The sequence below is a fragment of the Pseudopipra pipra genome, chromosome 12, assembly GCF_036250125.1.
Source record: "Pseudopipra pipra isolate bDixPip1 chromosome 12, bDixPip1.hap1, whole genome shotgun sequence".
In the NCBI taxonomy this organism is placed as follows: Eukaryota; Metazoa; Chordata; class Aves; order Passeriformes; family Pipridae; genus Pseudopipra; species Pseudopipra pipra.
This window is the reverse complement of record NC_087560.1, coordinates 5,141,903-5,165,208: the sequence shown is the minus strand read 5'-3', so window position 1 is coordinate 5,165,208 and position 23,306 is coordinate 5,141,903. Positions and strand designations below refer to the sequence as shown.

At 52.5% G+C, this 23,306-nt stretch overlaps 1 long non-coding RNA gene across 1 annotated transcript in view; it reads left to right on the top strand.

Annotated features, from left to right (window-relative positions):
- The window catches only part of LOC135420776 (uncharacterized), a 59,588-nt gene extending 38,338 nt beyond the window's left edge, over positions 1–21,250 (top strand). Inside the window, exons 5-6 of the long non-coding RNA XR_010433724.1 lie at positions 5,784–5,932; positions 6,256–21,250. This is a non-coding gene — a long non-coding RNA (uncharacterized LOC135420776). The remainder of the gene's footprint in view (positions 1–5,783; positions 5,933–6,255) is intronic.
- Positions 21,251–23,306: the final 2,056 nt, after the last annotated feature.

The following is a 23,306-nucleotide window of genomic DNA, read 5'->3' as shown; positions in this document are numbered from 1 at the left end:
GCATGGATAGCTCCAGTGAGACAGATGGAGATGGATCCAGGCCTCTGTGGGGACAGCTGTGTCCCTGACAGTCCCCTCTGGTCATGCACCTGTTAAAGAACTATACTTAGCATGGGAAAACTTTCCAGAAAAGAGAAAGCAGGGCAGAAGTGGGAAGGCAGAAGGGCTGGGAATTTGGCCTCATTCTCCTCAGCAGGTCCCGAAGCTCCAAAAATGCCTCTCAGTAACAGCATCCAAAAATGCCAATCAGGTGAGAAGCAGGCCGTGCAGCAAGGCCTGCTGGCACTGTTTGGAGACAGCCTGGGCGAGTGACAGCTCCATAACTCCTGGGTGGAATGCCAGGGAGCGCCGTGTGTTTGTCCTGACAGGCCCCAGCGGTCCAATCACTCGGAACTGCCATATGGGAGCTGTGGTGGATCCTGGGGGAGGCACGTGCTGGGGGGTCACAGGCTGAGGCAGTGCAGACTCCTGTGTCCATCACGTCTCCCCCAGGGCTGCTGCAGCCCCTCTCCCTGTTCCTGGCTCTCCCGCTGTGCTCCAGCCTGGCTGTCACACTCAGCAGCCACCCGCCTGTCCGTCAGCCCTGGGCACAGCCAAGTGCCCGTGGAGCTCGGGGGGGAGCCGTGGGGGAGGAGACCCTCCTCCTTCTGGTGCTGTGCAGGGTTCTCTGGGAGGAGACAGGAGGCTCTTTCTTTTGATAAATGAAGAACTCTGAGTTAGGTGCTCGTGATCTGATGGCAAATAAATGTGCCCTGCCCCCCACTGCCCCCCTTCCTGCAGCTGGGGCTGGAGCCTGGCGTGGAGGCAGCACATCCAGGTGGGGTTTAAGGCCACGTTTTCTTTATATCCTTTTCCTTTGGTAGGTGCTGAGCTGCATTTTCACCACCCATGGCTCTCCTTGGCACAGGAGGAGCCCGATGGCCCTCTCTGATGTGTCAGTCACAGTGCAGCCTCTCTGATCCACCCCTCATCCTCCTCCCTGTGGAGGAGCTCCTGGGCTCCTCTGGAGAGAGTTCCTGTTCCCGGGGCTCCAGCTGGTGAGGAGTGAAACTCTATCAGTGCTTGGTGACTGCAGGAAGCTTTGGATGGATGAGAATCCAGCATGACCAGATACCTCTGGAGCCGCCCCGCAGCGGGGCCCGGCTCCGAGTGCTGCTGACAGGTGGCATTGCCTGCCTGGAAGGACACTGTCCCTCTCCAGCTGCTCCCTCTATCCCTGGCTGCACGCCCTCTCCAATACCTGCTGCTCACCCAGTTAGCATTCCAAGAGCTGTGGCCACCTGGGCTGGTGCTTAGAGGGGGGATTTGCTGTACTTAGATGAAAAATGCAACAGGAACTTTAAACTGCCCTGTGGCTAAATTTGGCTCAGTGTTCCAATCCCTGCAGCTCCCAGCTCTCCTCCTCTGCCCTCTCTTAGCAAGAGGCAAGGAAACTATTGGGTTGCACCAAGGAGCCACCTAAGCATCTACTAAACATCTTCCCTGAATGATATTCTTAGTGCTTCAGGGGGAAGGTCTGGGTGTGAAACCAAGAAAGGAAGAGGGAACAGAGTGTGTCATGGGGAGCTCCAGCTGATGGGATAAATCCATAGTATTCCTAGCTGCCTAATCAAGATTTTTGTGACACAAAATTTGCATTTACACACCTGTGCAGCAGATGGGAATAGGGGCATCTTATAATTTCCAGGTGCTTGAGCCCTGCTGGTAGCAGTGCCAGCCCTGATGCCATAGGGTTGGTTTCTGTGCCATCAGGAGTGAGGAAATGCTCAGTTCCTTTCAGTGACCACTTGCAGAATTTTCCACTGAAGACTGGGAAAATCCTTGTCACATTTCCCAGTGTTTCTATGGGGTGTTGGGAAGTGATCAGAGAGAGAATCATACCCATTTCTGCTTGAGAGTGGGAGAAACAGGAGGTCATTCCTCATCTCAGTCACGGACATGGATTGACTGAGCCTGGTAAACTGGGATAACTGGGTATTGCTGGTACTTGCCAGATGATTAACCTGTCTTCATATGCCAGGAAGGCTTTCCTGGAACTGGAGGCACTGGCCAACATAAATTGCTTCTGTCAATGTGCTTTATTGGACTACATCAAAGTAGAATCGATAGCGAGTTAAAAAAAACCCACCAAAATGGGCTTAGTAAGGCAGAGCAAGTCATAAACAGAGTGGAGTGCTGGGCAGGTCAGGTTTCACCTGGCAGCCAGGAAAATAGGGGGGTTCTGGCGCTGCCGGAGGGTGATTCATTGCACTGGAATATTCCAGGGGAGGGGAAGCATCCAGGGGTTGTTAACACACTGCTGCAGGGAGAGGGGCTCAGGTTTCTGCCTCCAACTTCGCTGTCACAGATTTGTACTGATATCATCTATATCAGTGCACGTTCTCTGTTTCCACTTAACCCAGATGAAAGTGTGGTTATTGTGTTCTAAGGTTGCTGGGACTTGTTAATAATTTAGAATAATAGAGTCAAATTAATTCAACTCTTAAAATCGAGCTTATTTGCATTGGCTTGTCTGGTTTTTTTTGTAGGAGATCTCTCTGTGGGCATGTGTTTGTGTGAGCTTTTTGTGTGTGCCTGGGAGTGTTTGTGTGCATACGTAATTTCCCTCTCCATCTCACAAGCAAAAGAGGCTGAGCTGGGTTTAAACGTTGGACAGGAAAAATAGTTTCTCCCTGCCTGTCAAGAAGGTCCACCCCTAAGTAGAACCCAATAGCTGAGGTATAAATCCATGGGGGAAAAAAATGGGGTTTGTAATGGAAATGCTCTCTCGTTTGAAATTATAGCCGGGCATATGTGAGGCTGGAATTCCTGCTGCAGCATCCAGACGGTGCCTCAAGCTGGCTGCACATTCCCAGGAATAAAGAACCCCCCCCAGCCTACCTGCAGCCTGACCTTTGTGCTAACTCTGACACGCAGCTCAGGAGCTGTTGTGCTGCACGAGGCGATCCCGGAGTGACAGATTGCTGCTGACAGGGAAAGGCTCTTCCAGCTGCATTTCTCTGCAGCCCCAGCGATATTTCCAGGGGCTTGTTAGAGGAACAACAGCACCAGCCAATAACCAGTTGGTCTAAGCCCTGGGGACAGACCGTATGGCCCACACTCTGCTTCCTGAGCTGCGAATGTGGAGCAAATTCAGCTGCTTTAGCACTTCCAGCAAAGGAACACACCCGTGTGTGCTTCTGTCTGTGGCAATGCCTGCACCTATAAATAACACTGTTTGTGTGTGTGTGTGTGTGTGTGCATATTTATGTGTCTGTGTATTTATTGTGGGGGAGGCTGGTTGCAGAGCGGTCCAGAAAATTGAAATCCTTTTGTGCAAATCCTGCTCTCGCGGAGGGAGCGGAGCCAGGAGACCAGGGGTGATGAATTGGCCCTGAACCGCGATGACAGTCTTTTTTTTTTAAGTCAAAACAATTTCAGGGAAAGGGTCTCCAAGAGAAGTCCAGTTTTAGAAGGTGGCTCAATTGAATTTCTGGTTCCTGGCTGCCTGCCTGGAGGGCCTCTTGTCACTTCTACTTTCTTCCAACAAGGCAGAAGGCGGAATTGACAGCAGCCTTCCCGCCAGGCTGTTAGGGAAGCAGGGAAGCCAGATGCTTTGCCTCCCTGCTCCCTCCCCCTCCTGCAGCCCGACAGCCAGAGAGTTAAGTTGTTTAACTCTTGCATTTTCCCTCCCCAGCGTTCCTGGTCGGAGCCAGCGGGGATCCTGGGGGATGACACAGCGCCTGGAAGTTGGCGCGTGTGCACCAGGGGGTTCCTCGGTGCTGAGGGCAGGAGCGTGCCTGGCACACAGGGAGGTGTCCTGGGGCTTTTGTACAGTAAAATTAGACTTTTGCACAGAAAGATTCTGCACAGAGACACATGATGGGAATGGGCTGATATATGAGCCTCTCTCCCAGAGCAAACCCAGGGCAAAGAGCTGTATAATATGATTTCAGAGCTTCCATCCCAAACCCACTTCTAAACTCACCCTCAGCCCCTGCTATTTATGTCACTGCATGTAGTGACATGTAGTGTAGGTGAGAGCTAGAATATTCCTATAATTTCTTCAGCAAGGACAGTATGCTCAGGCCCCTCTTTGTGCTGAGAATCATCATCTTTAGATGGTAAGAACTGTGGAAGGTTTCAGTTGCTGTTGAATTAACATTTCTGCATGCATCATTTCACTAGATAATTTGCTGACTCTAAAATTTTTGTGTAATCAAATTGGTTGGCTGTTTTAACATTTGTCCAACACCATTTTTAAGTGGTAGTTAAATGATGTGGAGAAGGGAGCCCTTTCTTTGGACTCAGGGCTGCAGCAGGGTGAGGTTCTGTAGTTCAGTTTTTCGAGAAAGGACCTGCTCCGAGTCAGGGGTTGTGCATTTCTGACACACATGACCCACAGAGCCCTTTTCAACTGCAAAATGGGGTGACAAAGTGGTAGTGGATGGCCAGGAACTGGCACCCTCTCCCTCCCCAAGCTCATCTCGTTGCCAAAAGCTCTGCACGCTGGTTAAGGTGAGAACCCTTCTCCTTTCCTCCTTAGGATGAGACAATGTGGCCTCAGGCTGTGCCAGGGGAGGTTCAGGCTGGACATCAGGAGGAATTTCTTCCTGGAAAGGGCTGTCAGGCTTTGGAAGGGGCTGCCCAGGGAGGTGGTGGAGTCCCCACCCCTGGAGGTGTCCAAGGAATGACTGGATGTGACACTGAGTGCTCTGGGCTGGGGGACAAGGTGGGGATGGGGCACAGGGTGGAGTCGCTGACCTTGGAGGTCTTTTCCAACCTCAGTGATGCTGTGAAATAGCCCAAAATGGGACCAAACCAGGGCCTTGGAGGGAAAGTTTCAGCAGGGGAAGGTTTACATTGGATATTAGGAGAAATTTCTTCACTGAAAGGGTGGTCAGGCATTGGAAGGGGGCTGCCCAGGAAGGTGATGGAGTCACCATCCCTGGAATTGTTCAGAAAATGTGTGGAAATGGCACTTGAGAACATGGTTTAGTGATGACCATGGTGGTGGTACTGGGGGCAGATGGTCGGACTTAGTGATCTTAGAGGTCTTTTCCAACCTCTGAGGCTGTGATTATGTGTTTCTGTGAGCTCCTCTGCACTGAAGCTGCCAGGCTGGGGGTGAATGTCTCTGCAACCTGTTGGCTCTGCCAGGGGCCATCCATGAGGTTCCCTTAAAATTCATACAGCCTTTTCTCCTCCTGTGTGCTTCTTTATGTCCTGTTGTATCTCTGTGCTGTAACTCCTCCCTTCCACCACTGATCCCTGTGCCCCTGTGCCCCCTTCCCCTGTGGGGAGGATGGTGATGGAGCAGCCTTTCCTCCGTGCTTGGCATCCCTGCTGCCCCTGCCAGCTCAGGCAGGACTGAGCATCAGCCTCGGGCAAACCAGGAACACTTGTCGCCCGCAGCGAGGCAAAAAGTGTTGCCCGGAACAGCCCTTGGAAACATTTTAATTACCCTGGTTGATCTGGCAATCAACTAACTTGAGGTAAAGATCACAAGTGGAGACAAGGTCTAAGGGGAATTTTATGCTTGGAGTCAAATTTCAGCAATGTTTTTGAAGCATTTCTAATTGGGATGGTTTAACAGCCATGGCCAAACCTCCCCGAATCCAAACAGTCGGGATGTTCGTGGAAAGCAAATCAGTCACGCGGCTCCAGCACTGGGAGGTGGGGGAACACGGGGCCTATAAAAGAACCAGCCCAGCCACCGAGGTCGTTCTGAGCAGCTTTATAGTCAGAAAACTCCTTTAATGGACTGTAAATCAAAAAATGCAATTTATTTTTTGTTTCTCCAGACTTCCCAGTGAAAGATGAGCCCGGCTGCATTCAGACTGAGCCATCCTTGCCAGCCAAAGCAGATTCTTCATGCCTGCTTCCAAGCAGCACGAGCTTAAACAACTGGTGTCAGAGTGGGGTGTCTCTACAGTCCTGGCCACGAAGAGAGGTGATTATTCCTCCCTCATAATTCCATTTCCCAGAGAGGCGTGCACCTTCCTCTGTTCTGTCGACATGTGCTGCTGGAGAGATTCATTTCAGTAATAAGGTCCTTGCAGTGAAACTCAACAAAAATGAAGGGGCAAGTTTATTAATTATATATTTTACAGTTAATGAAAGATAATATTTAACAGAAGTAATTGCAGGCGTCTGCCTTGATGGCACAATTAATTTCCAGTAATAAACGGGTTGTGTGTCCCTTTGTTGGACTGATCAGTTACAGAGACAAATCCTGTCTCGTGCTAAGCCCCTCTTATCTCTTCCCATTTGCAGGAGATGAAATGTTCTCCTGCTTGGAGCACAGGAAAGAGGCTGGAGCTGGGCTGCCATCTCCACAACTGAAAAACTACAGTGCAATCGGAGTTCTTTGTTCATGTTTCATTGCCTGCTTTGAGGAAAACAGTGATCAGGAGATGAGACACGAGCCTCGAGCCTCGGGGTGAGTGCAGATCCCACCCCCCCAGCTCTGCCAGCACACTCAGCTGGGCCTGGCTCTCCCTTCCTGTCTGTCCCTGCTCTGGGAGGCAGAGAGGCTTTGTTCTGCAGGACTCAGGTATTTCACCCCTCCAGCTGCTTCTAAGCATCTTCTCTTCCATCTCTGCTGAAATGCCACATAGGAGCACTTGTCACTCATCTCAGCTTGCACTCAAGCTGTTCCCAGCACCTGGGCATGGATATACAGGAGCTGTCTGTGGGGTACTTGCCAGGCTGTCAGACCACAGGCCCCTTTGGGATCTGCCACAAAAGGTGCCCCGAGGTCTGGAGAGTGGGAAACTTTATTCTGCACTATCCCTGGTAGTGTTTCTATGCTCCTAACACCTTTCAAACAGGTAGGTAGGTTCTACCTCACCTAGGTGTCCATCCCTCATTATCTTCCTCCTAACTGAGGTACATGCAGAGCCTGTGACACACAGTTGAGTGATTTTTATTCCCTCCACTTGAGGGAAGTATCTTACAACGTTTTAAACTGGTCCTCTGTGATTGACTCCTGCCACCTATTTCTGAAACGCAGCCAACAAGGTAAAAGAACATTTAGAAAAGTTAATAGATCCATTGAGGACAGGAAGTGAACCCAGGAGTTGGGTAAAACACTGTAAACAGCCAAACCCAGCAAGGCTGCTCAAACCAGAGCCATCCTGTGAGAGTGTGATGTTCCTTCCTGCTTCCTTTTCTATTTTGCTACAGAAACTGTTGGTGCAGTTGGTGGGTTCTCCCCATGGGGCTCACTGCAAAGGAACTGCTCTAACAGCTCTGCACCCCTCCAGACAAGGTTCTTCCTATGGAAGAGGTGATGGGAGCTGCTCAAGGAGGTGTTTATCCCAAGGCATGCCCACAGGGTTAGGTCCAGCCTTCTTCAGTGTCTTCATTAATGAGCTGAAAGAGGGGGTAAGCAGCATGTTAATGGCATGGAGGATGAAACGAAGAGGGAACAATGCCAAGGGCCAGGGGAGGTCACTGGTTCCAGCCCAGGAGTGAGCAGGGCCGGGCTGTGTCTGCCCCAGGCTCAGTCTGGCTTCACACTGGCCTGGTTTGGTGAGTCAAATGCAGAGCTGGGGCTGAGTCTGGGCAGTCAGAGCAGCGGGTTGGGTTTGTGAGGGCAGCTGTTCAGCTGAGTTTTGGCTGCTCTGCTTTAAACCCCAGGTTTTCTGCAGACCCAACTTGTAAATATTTAAGCACACAAGTAGCGAGGCTGGGTAGGGGTTTGCAGGCACGGAGGGAGCAGAGGGTGTGTGAGCTGCATGTCTGTCTCTCTCGTGTCTGCACCCGTATGTGCACGTCTGCCAATACCTTCCAGAGAGATTTTCATCCAGAGTGCTCTGACAGCCTTTCAGGCATCAATCACCCAGCGCTGCAATCCCCCTGCAAGGTCAGGGAGTGTTACCAGCCTGTGCCTCCGCACTCCTCCGACAGCAAGAGTTTGTGCCTGAGCAAGGAGGGCTGGGCAGAGGGATAGTGACTCCTGCAAGTGTGTGCATTGCCTGCAGTCAGAGCTTTCCCGATTCCCAGAGCCAGGGATGGGATCCAGGTCTCCTGAACCCCCGTTCCCTGCCTTGACCACTGGAAACACTTCCTCCCCACAGAAACCTCACCGTGAAGCCACCCGCCGGAGCAGGGCTTTGTAGTCTGGCAGGGAGAGCCCAGGCCCCGCTCTACCCGATCCGCAGGCGCATTTTTGGGGTTGCATGTTTACTGAAATCTTGGCTTTGCTGGTCTGGAGAGAATAAAAGTTGATTGTTCAGCAGCCAGGGCTCGGCGTCGCCCTGCCCGTACGTGTAACTGCTCAGCACAGCCACCCCAGGCCAGAGGGGATGTTTGTGGGGCCGCAGCCGCCCGTGTGAGCGGCCTTGTCTCTGCTCTGTGGTAAACACAGCTCTGGTTACCTGCTCTCACTGGAGCCTTTCTGGCTTCTCCAAGCCTTCCCTCGGCCGCCTTGGCTTCAGGGCCTCGTGATAGCTGGATTGATTTATTTATTTAATAATAGAACTTAAAGAAGGGGTTGTTTTCCAGATTGCTCTGGCCCAGGCAGTGGCTGTCTCTGTGGAGCCAGGTCATGATGGGGTTAGTGTGGAGGGAAGCAGGGCTGCCTGGTGAGCCTCAGTTGCCAATCCCACTATTCCTTCTGCCCCTCAGCCTTCTCCCTGTAGCCCCCCTCCTCCTGCCCTGGCAGGAAAGTTTCCAGTGCTGTGCAGGCTGTCCAGACTTTTCCAGTTCCATTGCTCTCAGGATGTGGCAGGGATTGTATGAAAGGAAGTTCACAGTCCAAGGCTACAAACAGGACAATATGACAGTAGAGAGAAGATGACAGAACACAAGGAGTGGGCCTTCCATTGGTTATTTATCCCATGCAGGTCCCTACAGGTATCACAGCATGTGCTTGCTGTCTCTCACTCTCTTGTATGAGGGACAATGACATTTTCCCCACTGGGCTTAGCAGTGTTGTCTCTTTGTTCCCATGGCTGGGAAGCAACTGCACTCTTTTGGATGATGGATTAGTCAGCGTTTTAAACAAAAGTCAGAGGTCTGTGCTCTGAGGCATCTGCTGCTCCTTATCTGAAGGCAATTAACTCCTGGCTGGGGTGGGAAAGGATTCCCCTAATCCCAGCTCCACAGACAGTGCCCACAGGTCGAATGGGCCATTGTGCTGCTTTAGGAGACTTGATTTTATTCAGCTGCCTAAAATGCTGAGCTCTCTGAGCTCTGCCTTGGGCAGAGGTCAGTCCAACCACCCTGTCATCGCTGCTCTCCTGGCTGTGGGTTTTACAGCAGGAGAAGGAAACCCATCACCACGGTGGCTCTCTGACCTTGGCTGGGCAGGGTGTTCAGGTGCATCTTAAAGACTCCACGTTCCAAGAGGCTGGAGTCTGTCACAGCACAGCTCTGCCTCAGGGGGGTCGTTTCCCTGAAGGTTTGGCTCTTCCTTCAGGAGTAAATCTGCGTCTTCACACTCTGCCCATAAAACTGATAACAGCGAGATTGCTTTACACATCAGCAGCAGAATGGAGACAGCAGAGGCAATCAGGACCCAAAATAATTATGTTTATCATCTATAATAATCACACAGAGTCTAACAGCACATTAGCACTTCCAGCAGGCAGCTTTCAGCAACACAGGAATGCAGGCAGCGTTTTGGAGGATGCACTGAGTGTTTTAAAGGACACCAGCCATGGCTGAATGTGCCCTGGGGGATTCTCTGGGCTGCCAGCACCCCCTGCTATTGCCTGTGTGGGGAACAAGGGCAGGTCCAGTGCTGAACCCGTCTCTGTAAAGTCTTACTGGGTGTAGTTTCCAGAGTCAGGCTATGGAAACAACAACTCAGCCCCTTTCTCACTGATCCCAGGTATTTGGAAGGTGTAACCTGGAAGAGCCTGCAGCTGCTTGAACCCCTCTCCATGGAAGGGATTATTCCAAGGGAACTCTCTTGATGCTTCACTCTGTGATGCTGTCTCTGCTCCTCCCTGTTTTCCTGCCAGTCCTGGAATACAGAACCCTGAACAAGGACTTCAGGGCTGAGTTCCCTGCTGGCAGAACTACCCTCCCCTGTGATGCTGTGCAGTCTGGGGGTGCAGGGCTAGAAACGTCCAAGAAAATCCAGTGATCTCAGTTCAGACCAGGTCCCTGCAAAAAACATTTGCAAGCAGCAAACCCCACCATTTTTCACTCCATAACCCCCAGCTCGGTCCTCTCTCCACTGTTAGGGAAAGCCAGGCTTTACAGCAGAGGAGAACAGGCCAGAGAAGGTCTTGGCCAAAAGGAGAGCAGTCAGTCAGTGCATTTATCCATTGGGTGGAAGGTCTCAGTAACTGTCTGCTTGGAAGGAAAGGTCTTAGAGCCAGATTTGTGTGTGGAATTAGTTGGAATCCCATCAAAAGGCTGTGACACTTCATCTCTTCCACAGAACATCTGAGCTGCTGCACATTTATTTATTCTGATGTTTTTGGTTATAAAGTGGCTTTCTAAACCCCTTGTTTTCCATGATGATCTCCAGATGAGGGTGTCAAATCCCTCCTTGCAGGATGCCAATCCTGAAGTGTCTCAGGGTGTAAGGGAGGGATAGTTCCCATCCTCTCTGTTTCTGTCAGTGGGAACTGGTGTTTCCCCTGCAGACACCACCCCACTGCCAAGAATTCCACTTTAGCAAGGCTCAAAGGAGCTGCTTTCAGACCTGAAAGGGTTTTTTTTAGAGCCAAACATTGATGTAACTGCATTTTTACTAAAATCCAAATGCAAGCCAATCAGCCTTTCACTCCAGCCCTTCACTTTTCCTGCAGATTGCTTTTCCAGGGGCACCCTCTGGCTTATCTGCAGGACTGTGGGATGCTGACAAGACAGGAGCTGTTCTCCTGTATCTAAAGACAACCAGCTCAGGGTCTGAGCCAGACAGATCTGTGGTGTGGGTACCCCATGCCAGGGAGCTGAGGAGGGAGCTGAGCTCCATGGAGTGCTCCAGGCCTGGCCAGGACAGCCCTGCTGTTCCCTGTGCAACTGAGACTCCCCTGCTGTGTCAGGGATGTGCAGTCCTACAGTCAGAGGATAATGGGGGGTGAAAGGAGCCTCAGGGAGTCTTCAGAGCCAGCTTCAAAGTGAGGTCCAGTCAGTCTGGACATCATCCAGTCAGCTTTTGTGTCTCTTCAAGGGCAGGGATTGTTCTGCCTCTCTGAGCCCCTGTCCCAGATAATTGGGTTTTCCAGGAGCTGAGCGCTCAGTAGCTGAGTGTGAAGTCCTTTCCAAAATCTTTGCCCTTTTCTGTGCTGGCAGAGGTTCTGCTTGCAAAGCAGGTTTATCACTGACTGAACACCCACCAGGCTTCCCCTGTGCTCCCAGAGCTCCTCCAGCCCCTTCATGGGCTTTTCCAAGTGCAGAAAGGCTGACACTGGTTCCCATCCCAGGGTGTACCCAGGGTGGGTTAGAAATGCACATTAGGACCAGAACATCACAGTAAATGTGCAGCAGCTCAGATGTTTTGCTGAAGAGATGAAGTGTCACAGGCTTTTGATGGGATTCCAACTAATTCCACACACAGATCTGGCTCTGAGACCTTTCCTTCCAAGCAGACTGTTACAGAGGACTTGGGGCCAGCCTAGACCACCCCTGGATGCCCTGGCCCAGCTCAACCAGTCTGGGAAGACAGTGGGACCAGGATAGCAAGGGGCCTGTGTGTCCCTCCCACGGTCCTGCAGAGGAGGGAATGGAACAGCAGAGGAAGGTGCTGACCCAGGGATGCAGCTGGGGGAGCCCCTGTGGTCGACCCTCAGCAGGAAAGCTGCAAACCTGAGCTCTGGGGTTTGGAACTGTGCCAGGAAAAAGGAGGAGGCTTGCCCTGGAAAGCTCCTACCAAAGTGTGAGACTGCTGGAGGAGAGCAGAGGAGCAGAGACGTGGTCCTGACAGTGATCTGTCAAACTTGCTGCAGAGTCACAGCAAAAAGAGATTGTGAGGAAGACAAGTGAGGAGCTTTATGGATGTTTTTCCCTGCTAGAAGCATGAATAAAGAAAAGCACGGCAGTGCTTCCTTGGAAATCTGGTGGGTGGACTGGTGCTATGAGCTGATGGAAGGTGGGGGCTGATCCTTCACAGTGAATGGAAGGTGACAGATGGGGAGAGGCAAGGAAAGGCCTTCAGCACTGGTATAATTAACTCACTCCTGAGAACATCGGGATGGGCTTTTTTCCTAATATGATAGAGAAAAGAGGGGATCTTTGACTGAGAGTAAGGGGATAATGGGAACTCTGGAGGTGAATTTGGTTGGCCCTCTGTTCCTGAGACACTTGAAGCAAAGACCCTGTGCTGGCTCCAAGAGCAGAGGGAGGGCATGGACTCCCTGGGCTGCATCCCCTGGGGTGCCTCCTCTGAGCTTCATCCATGGCCCTGAGCTCTGGGTTTGGAGGAGGAGGTGAAGAGCTGAGGCCCCTTCACAGCAGTAATGACTTCACACCCCTGCTTTTTCCCCAGGAGCCTTTTCCCTTGCACACTTAACGAGTCTGAGCTACTTCATTGTGCCTCAGTAATTGTGCTTTTAATTATGCTGTGTGTCTACGACCATCTGTTGTGCTCTTTTCAGAATCTGTTTCAGTTCTGATACCCCCTTTTGAGATGAAGGGACCACGGGTGCCCACAGTATCCAAGGTGTGGATGAATCATAGATTTTTCTGTTCTGTTTTCTGCTTTCCAAATGATTCATTCCACTTGATCTGTTTCTCGGTGGTTGCTGAGCCTTGAGCTGACATTTTCGTGGCACTGACAGCTTTATGTGGAAAAATGGGAGCCTACCAGGAGGAGTGAAAGTGGTGTCTGTTGGGAGAGGAAAATCCTGATCTTTTCAAGAGGAGTTTATTTAGCCAAGGAATATCACAGGACTCTGAAAAGAGAGGTTACAGTGGCTCCAAGTGTGGCTGTCACCTGGGAGAGAGGCCATTGGGAAGTCACTGAGGTTGGGAAGATGCTGTGACTTGCCAATAGATGGATAAGAGGAGCATGGCAGACCTCCTGCTTGGGCAGGGCTGCAAGAGAGAGGGGAATTGAGCCAGGAGAGTGAGCTGGAAAGGCTCCAGCTTCAATAAAGGACATGAAGAGAAGCAAAACAAGAGGGTAATGAGCCAGAGAGCTTGTTAGGAAGGGAAGGCAACTGCACATTTGGGCAGAGGATGTCCAGCAACATCTGGGAGGGGGTTACATCCAGGGGTTGCAGTGAAATGGGGCTGCACAGAGGAAGCAGCAGCAGCCCAGGCTACCTGTCCCAGTTCACTTGCATACCTGAGGGAATGGCTGGAGCTGTGCCAGGGGAGGTTTAGGTTGGACATTAGGAAAAGGTTCTTCCCCCAGAGGGTGGTCGGGCACTGAACAGGCTCCCCAGGGCAGTGGGCACAGCCCCAAGGCTGCCAGAGCTCAAGGAGGGTTTGGACAATGCTCTCAGGGACAGGGGGGGATTGTTGGGGTGTCTGTGCAGGGCCAGGAGTTGGACTTGATAATCCCTGTGGGTCCCTTCCAGCTCAGGATATGCTGTGATTCTCTGAAGTTAAGCTTGTGGATCAGATGGTCCTGCTCGCCCAGGCCTGGGAGCCCAAGAGGGAAGATTTGGCCTGGAGGGTGAGAGCAAGGAAGAAAATGTAGCATTTGTTGGGTGTCAGTATATTTGGTGTAGGATAAACATGACTCAAACTGAGGCTGGAGTCCTGCAGGAACAGTGACCACAGCTGGAGGGAGACCAGGAGGTGAAAACCTGCAAGTGCCCTGTTCTAGTTTTTAGGATAAGGGAATAAAACTGTCATCTGGGGCCGATGTTTATGTATTTCTGGCACCTTGGGCAGTGTAAGGAGCATCTTTTCTCTCACAGGGAGACATTAAGGCTGGGTGGTTTCCTCTTTGTCCTGTCTGCCCTTGCCCTGGCTCCTTTCTCCTGGTGTGCAGGGGTGTTCTGGGCTGTCCCACTGTGCTATGCCAGGCTGTGACACAGGAACACCTTGTTCTCACCAGGTGACCTCTGTGTCTGCACTCTTTGCTCTGTTACTCCCTGGGCCCAGGAAGCCAGCTTGGACAGCCAGCAGGGTGTGTGTGCCCAGTGCTGGCTGTGTCTCACTGCCCTGCACCCTCTGTGCACACAGACCATGCTGCAGCTGGGGCTCTGATCTGGGTCTGTGTGTGGGGACAGGCTGGGTGTGGGCAGAGTGGGTATCCTATATGGTGCCAGACCCTCAGTACCCTCAGAAAAGTCTTATTCCATCCCAGACCACGGAGACCATCCCTTGATCTCTGGCAGTTGCTCCTTGTCTTGTTTTCTGAGCATCTTTAAAAGATATTTTGGACTGCCTTGATGTGATTTCCTAATGCCCTTTCTGCCCTTTCTCTTTCCCCCGGGCCTGACAACTTCCTGCCTTGATGTCACCCATCGTCACTGCTCACGTGGGGAGCAGTGAAAAGAAACACCTGAGTTTTGGTTTGCTGTCTCCGTTCCAACATAAATCACTCACAGATCAGTTCAGGGGCTCTCTCTGTTACTCCTGCATTCAGGTTCCTTTCAGTCTCCTCCTGTACCTGCAGGGTGAGATGCCAAGCACCAGTCACGGGGCAGGACTGTAAATGAGGTTCCTTCAAAAGCTGGTTCTGTTTAGCTCAAGGCTGTAATGGGGAAACGGTGTTTCCATTAAATCCCCTTTGTATGGGTCCCTGGAGCTGGGCTGTGGGCGAGAGGTGCCGGGATCCCAACAGGCCCCTAATTAATTACCAACCCCCCTCTCTTTGTTGGCAGGGCAGGGCCTTCCCGCGCCGCCTCACGAGGGTTAATTAGGGTGGAAGCCAAGGAGAGGCTCCGTTTCAGTGGCAATCCGTTAACATTCCCCCTGGCTTTATTCCTCCCAGGCATGTCTTGGCATTGTGAGGGGAAGCCAAGGCTGAACATATGGCTCATTGTGGACTGTGACCTTCCCAGAGCTGGGCAAAGCCCAGTGGCTGGAATTTCCTTCAAGTGCCACTCAAGAGCCTACCTGATGCCATGGAAAGCCTCTGTGACATTTCTGGGACAACAAACCCATGACCCAAGTGCCAGCAGCTGCTGTTCCCTCATGTTCTTCCTTACTCTACACCATGGACAGCTCAGGGACTTCGGATGGTGCAGCTGGTGCTTTGTGGGCTCAGTGCTTAGAGGTGGTGAACAGCAGCACAGCTCCATGGCTGCTCCCTGGTGGGGCCTTGCACAGCTCTGGGAATCCAGGGGACTGCAAGATAATGGATTAGGATCCCTGAAGGCAAGGTCTGTTGGGATCTTACCCGTCATCAAACAAGCAAGCACATTTGGGGTGAGGTGTGGTAGTTCAGCAACTCTCCAGCCGTTCTGGGAGTGAAATCCACGGCTGGCCGGCGTGAGAGAGACCTTGGCTAAGCAAAATGGAAATGCTCACAGTGGTTTGCCAAGATCTGAGTGGGAAGAACCTTCCTTGGAAGAGGATTTCCCCTCTTCTCCCGAGGAGTCCCCAGCTGCTGAATGTGCTTTGTTGCCATGGCCTCGTGTCTGGGATTTGCTTTTCTCAAGACCTTGAAATCCATTCCCCTCCCCAGCTCCTCGTGGAGCTTGATGCAGCCTGTCTTTGGGAATGCAGCTGTTTGCTCCTTCTCTGGAATCAGAAAAGATTTCTGCTTTCTTTCCTTCTGCTTTGCAATGACCTAATTACTTAACTTCCCATTGCAGCCTCTTCCTGCAGCACTTGCCAAAGATTTCCTCAAAGCCTCCCGGCCCTGGCGCAGCAGGAGGCGGATTATTAATCTCTCTGTGCTCAAGGTTAGAGGAGATGTTTCCTCCTCTTGTGGTCTAGCAACTCTTCCAGACAAATCTTTAGCCTTTCCATTCAGCATCAACCCACAGGCAGCTGGGAGGACATTGGAGTGATGATGCTCATTCCAAGGCAGTGCAAACTCTTTACATACAGTTCCTCCAGGCTCCACTGGAATATCTCATACTTAATTCTTGGCATGACTTGATCCATTCAGTCTTGGGATGACTGGAGGAGTGTCTGGTCTCCCTCCTTCCATGACAAAACAAGCCCCATAAATAGCCATATTCCTCTTGTGGCAGGGAGACTGGTGCACACAGTGGGTGGCAAAGGCTAATGCAGACAAAATATATCCCCTCTGGCTGTGGTTTCCCAAATATGTGATGCCCTGGAGGTGTGGTAGTGCATGGAGCAGAAGGGGAATGTGAGAGGTGGTTAAACAGCCATGTCCTGCACTAGGATTTCACTCGTGTGCCTGTGCTGCATGTGGGGAACAGCTGCTCTGCTCCACAGGAATGCAGCATCCAGGGAGGAGTGTCCCAGGCACTGCCTCCCTTCTCTGGGGGGTTGTGTGAGGGCAAAGTGCTGCCTTTGGGACCAAGACAAACAGTGGGTCTAAACCCACTAGACCCCCTTGGCCACCCAGTGACCCCATTCCAGGAGATCCTTTGGAGTGAGCAAAGCATGGGCAGATTTGCAGTGATGTCTAAGGAGAAGGAATAGGAATCGAGCAGGGGATGTTGGAAGGGTCTGGAAAGTTGCTGTTCAAGTCAAGGGAACTGGGTGTGACCGGTGCTGGAAAAGAGACCCAGGAGATGAGTGGGGCAGGAGACAGGCGAGGTGTTTTAGAGTCACCCCGGCCCTTCCTTCCTTGAGCAGCTCTGCCGCTGCCACTTGCTCCTGCAGCACCACCATCCCAGGACCTGCAGGGCTGTCTCCTGCCCAGGGGCTCCTGCCTTGTGCAGTCCTTTGGCTGGAGAGCAGCACTCTGCTCCCCCATCCCACCCTGCACCTGTGGGACTGTGTGTATCCATCATCCTGGAGCTGCTGGTACCCAGCACGTGCCTCAGCTCTGGGGCAGCAGCTGGCAAATCCATTTGCTCAGCAGGTGTGTTCTTGCATTTGCTGGAAGAATAGGCTTTTTGGAAGAGAGGGGGAAGGAAAACCTGGAGGGGGGGCAGGAGGAAATAAAGGGAAGGAGATGAGAGGGAAAAGGCAGTGAATGACTGGAAGAATTAGAGAGGGAGTGTGGAAAGGACTGCATGTCCCCCGTTGCTTTGAGCACTCAGCAGATCCTGTGGTGTGTCTGCTTTATTACTGACAGAGTTCTCCCTTCTGTCGGCTTGTTTCCTAATTGCTGGTCTTGTAAACTGCTTGATTTATGGCTCTGTTCATCAGTCCTGGCCCTCGGGTATAACATGCTTTTCCTTCCAGGCTGGGAAGTGAATAACGAATTAACAGCCCGCCGTAGGTTCAATGAGGAGCTGAGCACTCAGGGATCCGTACAGGGATGCACGTGCCAAATGGAGCTGCTTTCATTTGGACTTCTCATTCACGGAGGGGATTCAGCGAGAGCTCCCCCAGGGCAGCAGCAGCGTTGTGGCTGCTGGAGCCTTTGAAGTGTCCCACGAGAGGAGCCACCAAGGAGTGGTTTCGCCGTTGGTTTGCACAGAGAGCTCAATCTGCTCCCTCGCAGGGGCTGCCATTGTGTGCCACATGTTTGTCTCGGACAAGCTTCCCTTCAGAACAGCCCAGGGATGAGGATGAAGATGAAGTCAGAGGACAAAGGGCCCTGCTGAGCTGGAGCTGTGTCCCCAGTGTTCAGGCAGCCATTGGCCTGGCTGTCACCCCTGGGAAGGGGTTTGTCCTAAACCCTGGAGAAGGGTCCCTACAGCTTCACCTCTGCTCCCACAGCCCTTGATGGCAGCCCAGTGCCTTCCATGCATCTGTGATCCCTATGGCTATGTGGTTTATGAAGCATCCAGGCCTTGGAATAATTAGGTTTGTCCAGCCCAGAAGGTTGTGAGGATGGGAGCTCCCTTGGGTGGTCACAGCACCGAGCCTGTCTGAGTTCAAGAAGTGTTTGGACAATACTCTCAGGCACATGGTGGGATTGCTGGGGGTCCTGCACAGGCCCAGGAGTTGATGATCCTGATGGGTCCCTTCCAACTCAGCACGTTCTGTGATTCTCTGATTCTGTGTGGCTGTTCTTGACCAGTTCACAGGGCTGTGGTCAGGAAGTCATGTCATGTCCATCCAGCAGCTCTGCACCACCAGACACGCTGTGGCAAACACTTCGTGAGAAAGAAAATGCCTTTACAACACCTTTGTGAAGGAAGAAAAGTCTTATAAAGAACTGTAGCATAGGAGCTGTTCTGTGAGCGCAGTGCTCTGCAAGCATGAGCTCAGGGCCTGCAGGTCTCCACAGGATAAAGTTTAAGCTGACAAGTCCCCTCAGGACTTACAGCTCTGCCATCCTGCTCTGGGACAGCCCCTCAGGATGCTGTTCTGTCTCTGAGCTGCCTCATGGCTGTGGCAGGTGATTCTGATCTACCTAAAAGGGGGAGCTCAGGAAAATGGCTTTGTGCCCTCTGCACACTCCTGTAGGATTCAACTCGGCATCATGAGGCTGTGAGGGAAGGAGAGAGCCTGGAAAGTCAAGTGGAGCATTAATGTAAGGCCTGCAGCACCTCGGGGGCTGTAACACAGAGGGAGTTTTAACACACCTGCTTAGTCCTGATCCAGTCCTCAATTGTCTGCAGGAGCTCAGCTGGATGGAGTGTTTTCTTCCAAGAATCCTACAGCAGTGACAGCTGCTGGTGTCTTTTTTTATCTCTTAGGGCACCAAAACAGAAGTGAACCAAAGAGTACAGCAGTTCTGTCCTCGTGGCATTAGCAGCACACCTTGATTAGATCGTCCTGTGTGCTCCATCTCCTGCTCCTCCTTCCCTTGCTGGGTCTGCAGGTGCAGACACCTGTGTCACTGAGGAGCAGGGAGCACCTTTGAGCACCATGAGCTGGAAGCATCTTCCCAGCTCCAGCCTGTCCCTGGGTGTGCTGTCCCAAGCAGCCTGAATGTCTCCAGTTCTTGTATCGTTTTATTCAGCTTCTCCCAAGGCTCAAAAACTGCCCAGCCCTTGGAGTGAGCTGGGCCCCCATGTTCATATGCCATATCCATAGAATCCATGGGATCCCAGGTGTGACCTCTGTTTTTATTCAAAATCCATGAGTTCTCACCCCCACTGCCTCCTTCCAACAAACCTGGCAGGCTGGGGCAGGACAGTGGATCTTGGGGTGCAGAGCAGGATGGGGAGACTGCAGCATTCCTCATGGGACACGAGCACCCACGGACCAGTCATTTGGTTCCTCGTGCCACGTAGTCCAGGATCCTGGAGCGTGAGGATAGGAGATCAAAAGAGCCTCTTGCTTGCCTTTCACACATCCTATCACCGAGAATATTAACTACAAATCACTAAACTAGTCTGAATATGTACTCAAAGTCCAGGTGCTATCACTTCCTGATAAAAGAGCTTGAACTGCTCTTGGTTCAGTGTGAGTGTGCTCACACCCCTGCAGAATCTGTGCCACATTTCCTAAACTGCAGGGCAGGCAGGATGGCTCAGAAACAATCAAGGCAGGAGGTTCAAGGTCTTGGCTGATCAGCCACCTGCGGCTGCGAGCCAGCAGCCGAGATCAGAGGAGCAATAGTCCAGGATCCGTGTTCAGGGTGGTCAGAGGAGGTGCCTGCCCCCTTCCCCTCCCTCCATGCAGAGGTTGGAGGGGTTTCTAAACTTGGGTCCAAATCACCTCCTCTCTGGGTGCTGCCGTGGGTGACACCACAGCACAGGCAGCCTCTCCTCCGACCTGTTCCTACTGCTCACACTGCCCAAGGGGCTGGAAATGGGATCAGAGGGAGATGCTTCTCTTTAAACTCGATATTCACGTGGCGAGATCCTCTCTGTCCCCTCTGACCTGTGCCTGCCTGGCTGCCAGTGTGGATCTAAGTGCTGCAGCGTTTAATCACCTTCCAGGCGATTGAGCAGGAGCCGTTCCCAAGCCGTGAGCAGGAATTATCTCGGGCTGGTTGGAGCAGTAACGACTCCATCAGTGAGTGGAGTTCCGTTGCCTGGATGCAGCTTACAAAAAAGGCTGCTGGTAGGAAGGGGATATCTCACAGCTGAAGGTGTGATGGATGAGCGTCTGTTCCATCTTTAGAATGTTATTTTTTTTAAGTTACTGTATTTCAGCGAAAGGTTACGGCCCCTCTGCTGTCAGGGCTCTTCCTGCAGCTCGGTAAGTGGCTCTGCTCGTGTGTGTGTTCTGTGCAGAGCAGAGTCAAGCAGGGCTGTGTGAGGGCCCTGCTGACACTCAGCCCTTGTCGGGGCTCCAAGGGCCTGCCCTGCACTCATGGTGCTGCCCCGGGGCACTGCCAGCTCAGCAGGAACTTCTGCCCATCCATTCCACTGCAGCTGCCTTGAAAGGATGGAGCTGGGGAGGTTTTTGGGGGTGAGCCCCTGGGTTTGTGTGTGAAGCTGAGGAACAGCGTGGATTTTTTGGTCAGAGATCACAACCAGCACTGTGCCCTGGACAGAAGGAGATTCTGGACCTTGTATCAGTTGGGCAAGGAGGCTCTTCCTGGCTCAGTGCTGTAAGAAGTGGCTGGTGTCAGAGCTGTGGGGCTGATCTGACCAAGCCTATGTCCTCCAAGCACAGAGAGCAGGCTGCACACAGCATTTTGGTGGTTATCACCCACCAAAGACCTGGGCCAGAAGCTCTTCCCCACTTCTGAGGTTCATGGTGACTGAATTCAGCTTTGAAGGGCTCCTGAGGTGAGGGAATAAGGATGGTCACAGCCTTCCTCATCAAGCTGCAGTCTCTGGAGGCTCTATGGGTCCAGGATCCCCGGCTGCCCTAAAGAGCACAAAGGGAATACTTCTAAAAATGGCCTCAGCTAAGGGATGTTTGACACAGGTCTGGGTTGGGAGCGCTCATGAGAAGCAAGCTGGGCTGTGGTCTTCTAAAACCTGTGGGGACTGAGGATGTGAAATCTGGGACACCAGCAGTACACCTGCTAATTCTTCATGTACCCAAATCCATCCATCCTCAGGGACCAGGAGGCAGAAGGGAAGTGTTTATGCATGTGTAGAGTATGGGAAAGGACAGCTCCTCGTGGCTGAGCCGGATTAGGGAGCAGTGAGAGGGGTGCCCTGGCTGGCAGATGGCACAAGGGTGGTCTCAGGGAGTGGGCCATGGCAGAGCTGCTCTTCCCTTGGCAACACTTGGAGCCTACATCCCTCCTCCCTACCCACAGGACTGCTTGCAAGCTAGAGGGAGAATCTGGTGGCAGGCCCCACAAACATTTGGGTGCTTTCCAGATCTCTCCCACTCCTGCAGCAGCTCTCAACTTGAAGCCAAGGACACGGATTAACTCTCAGTCTGCCTCTCTCCCCCCCCCAGCACATCGGCTGTGCTCCGGCTCTGTACCCACGGGGATGTGCTTTCCCTGAGCAGGACAGGAGACTTCCCTGGCCTTTTTGGTGAGAGAAATATTCACCCATTTTGAATTCCCTTGAGCCAGGTGGGGCATGCTGCACTGCTGAGCTTGCTCTGGGCATCGTGTCTCCGGGTCCTTGGAGGGAGTCATGCAGTCATGGACTCGTTCAGGTTGGAAAAGACCTTCAAACTCATCAAGTCCAACTTCTTCTTTGCATGGAGATCCCATCACCCCCACTGCTGGGCAGGGCCCTCAGAGAGAGCTGGTCACCTTCAGAGTGGTAAGGTGTGACTGACCCCCAGCTCAGGCAGCCCAGGCTACTCCTTTTAGGTCCAAGATTTGGTCCCTAAAGCCAAGCAACCCAACTCTGGTTCTGTTTCCTGCATGGAAGCAAAGGCAAAGCTGTAGCCCAAGCTCCTGGGCTGGCAAGAGCTGTGCTGCCTGAGGGCTGGCTGGGGCCCTATCACCTTCTCTTCCTGACCAGCCTGGGCTGCACAGAGACACAGGGCCAGGGGTGATCTGGGATGATCCTTCTCTCTGGTGACCACCAGCAGGTCCCCAGCAAGGCAGAGCCCCACATGCTGCAGGTGGAGACAATTCTCTTCCCCACTGGCATCACTGCTGGGGGATGGAAAGTCCTGGCAAGGCACAAGCAGGGAAAGGGAGGCGACTTTTCTCTCTGGTTGCTTTGTTTGTTGTTTAGGTGTGGGGTGGAAGAAAGACTTAGCTGGCTACATTAAGGAAGCTGTTGTTTAGTTGAGGGCTTATTTGTTCTTTGAGAAGAGGATTGTGTTTGCCTTGGGGGGGGGATATTGTGCAGTGTCAGTTCATTTCAATTAGCTGCTGTTTCTTTACCTTGGCTTCATTTGGCCAAAGAAGAATTTTCTGAGAGGAGAGTTTTAAGAAGAGAGGGAGAGGAAATAAAAACCACAAAACAAAGCTCAGATATGGGTCTGGGATTTGGGATCTGTGTTTCCAGCTTGTCCCTGATATGCACCCACTTAGCAAGAACAGCTTTTACTGTAGAGGCAGGGAATGTGCCTCGTTTCTTTACCTCTCTGCCTGGCCTCTCCATCCACTTTAGGGATGAATGAGGGAAGTCTCTGTGTGTCTGTGGTGGGATTCATGGCCATATGGAGATGAGCTGGATGTACAATAGCCCATCTCCCAGGAGAAGAGGCCTGGACCAGCAGCCGTTTGGCCCAGATGTCTGGGAGGGCTGTGTCTCTCCCTCTTTTATGAGAGCACCTGATCATTTTCCTTCAGTCCTTCTGCTCTGGAGGTCGAGTGGGATGAGCTGCAGGATGGGCTGAGCAGGGGGATGTGTCATGTCACTGGCTGTATTTAGGCACCTGTTTATCTGACTTCAGTGAGAATGAGACGTTAAACAGGAGTCTGTTCCAGGACAAATCATTCCCTCCCTCCCTTAGTATCCATCCTCTTTCCTATCCATTTTCCTCTCTCACAGCCTCGTGGGGAGAGCAGGGGGAGTGTTCCCCTCTCTCTTGTCCCTCCCATGTCTCCAGGTTGCAGCTGCTCGGGGTTTGGGGCGGTGCTGGGGGCCCTTCCAGCCCCGGCTCTGTCCCCCTCTTCCCCCCGAGCCGAAGGTGACAACAGCCGGGGAGCAGGGACAGGCAGCTGGGGCTGGCAGCTTACAGGTCAGGGCAGGGCTTGCTTTTGTGCAGGCCATAAGGAAGGGAGCCCTCCTGGTACAAAGAGAGTTAAAAACGTCTCCATCAAAGCGCTCCGGGCCGCGCCGAGCTCCCAGCCCACATTTCCCGGCTGGCGGCCCAGCCGGCTGCCCTGGAGGAGCTGGGTGCCTTCTGTCCCCTCCATTCTCTCCGAGGGCACCTCCCGCTGCTCGGGCTGAGTGAGCCGGGGGTCACTCCCACTTCGAGCCTTGTTTTTCCCTTCCCGTTCCAGCTCCTTAAACAACAGAGGTGTTGAGGGGATTTATACCTCTGCCTGGTAACAAGACAGATCAGCGAGACGCTGTCACGGTTTTGTGAGGGCTCCATAGATTTTTATTGCTTTCCAGTCCTTGGGTTCCCAACCTTCCTTTGGCTTGTAA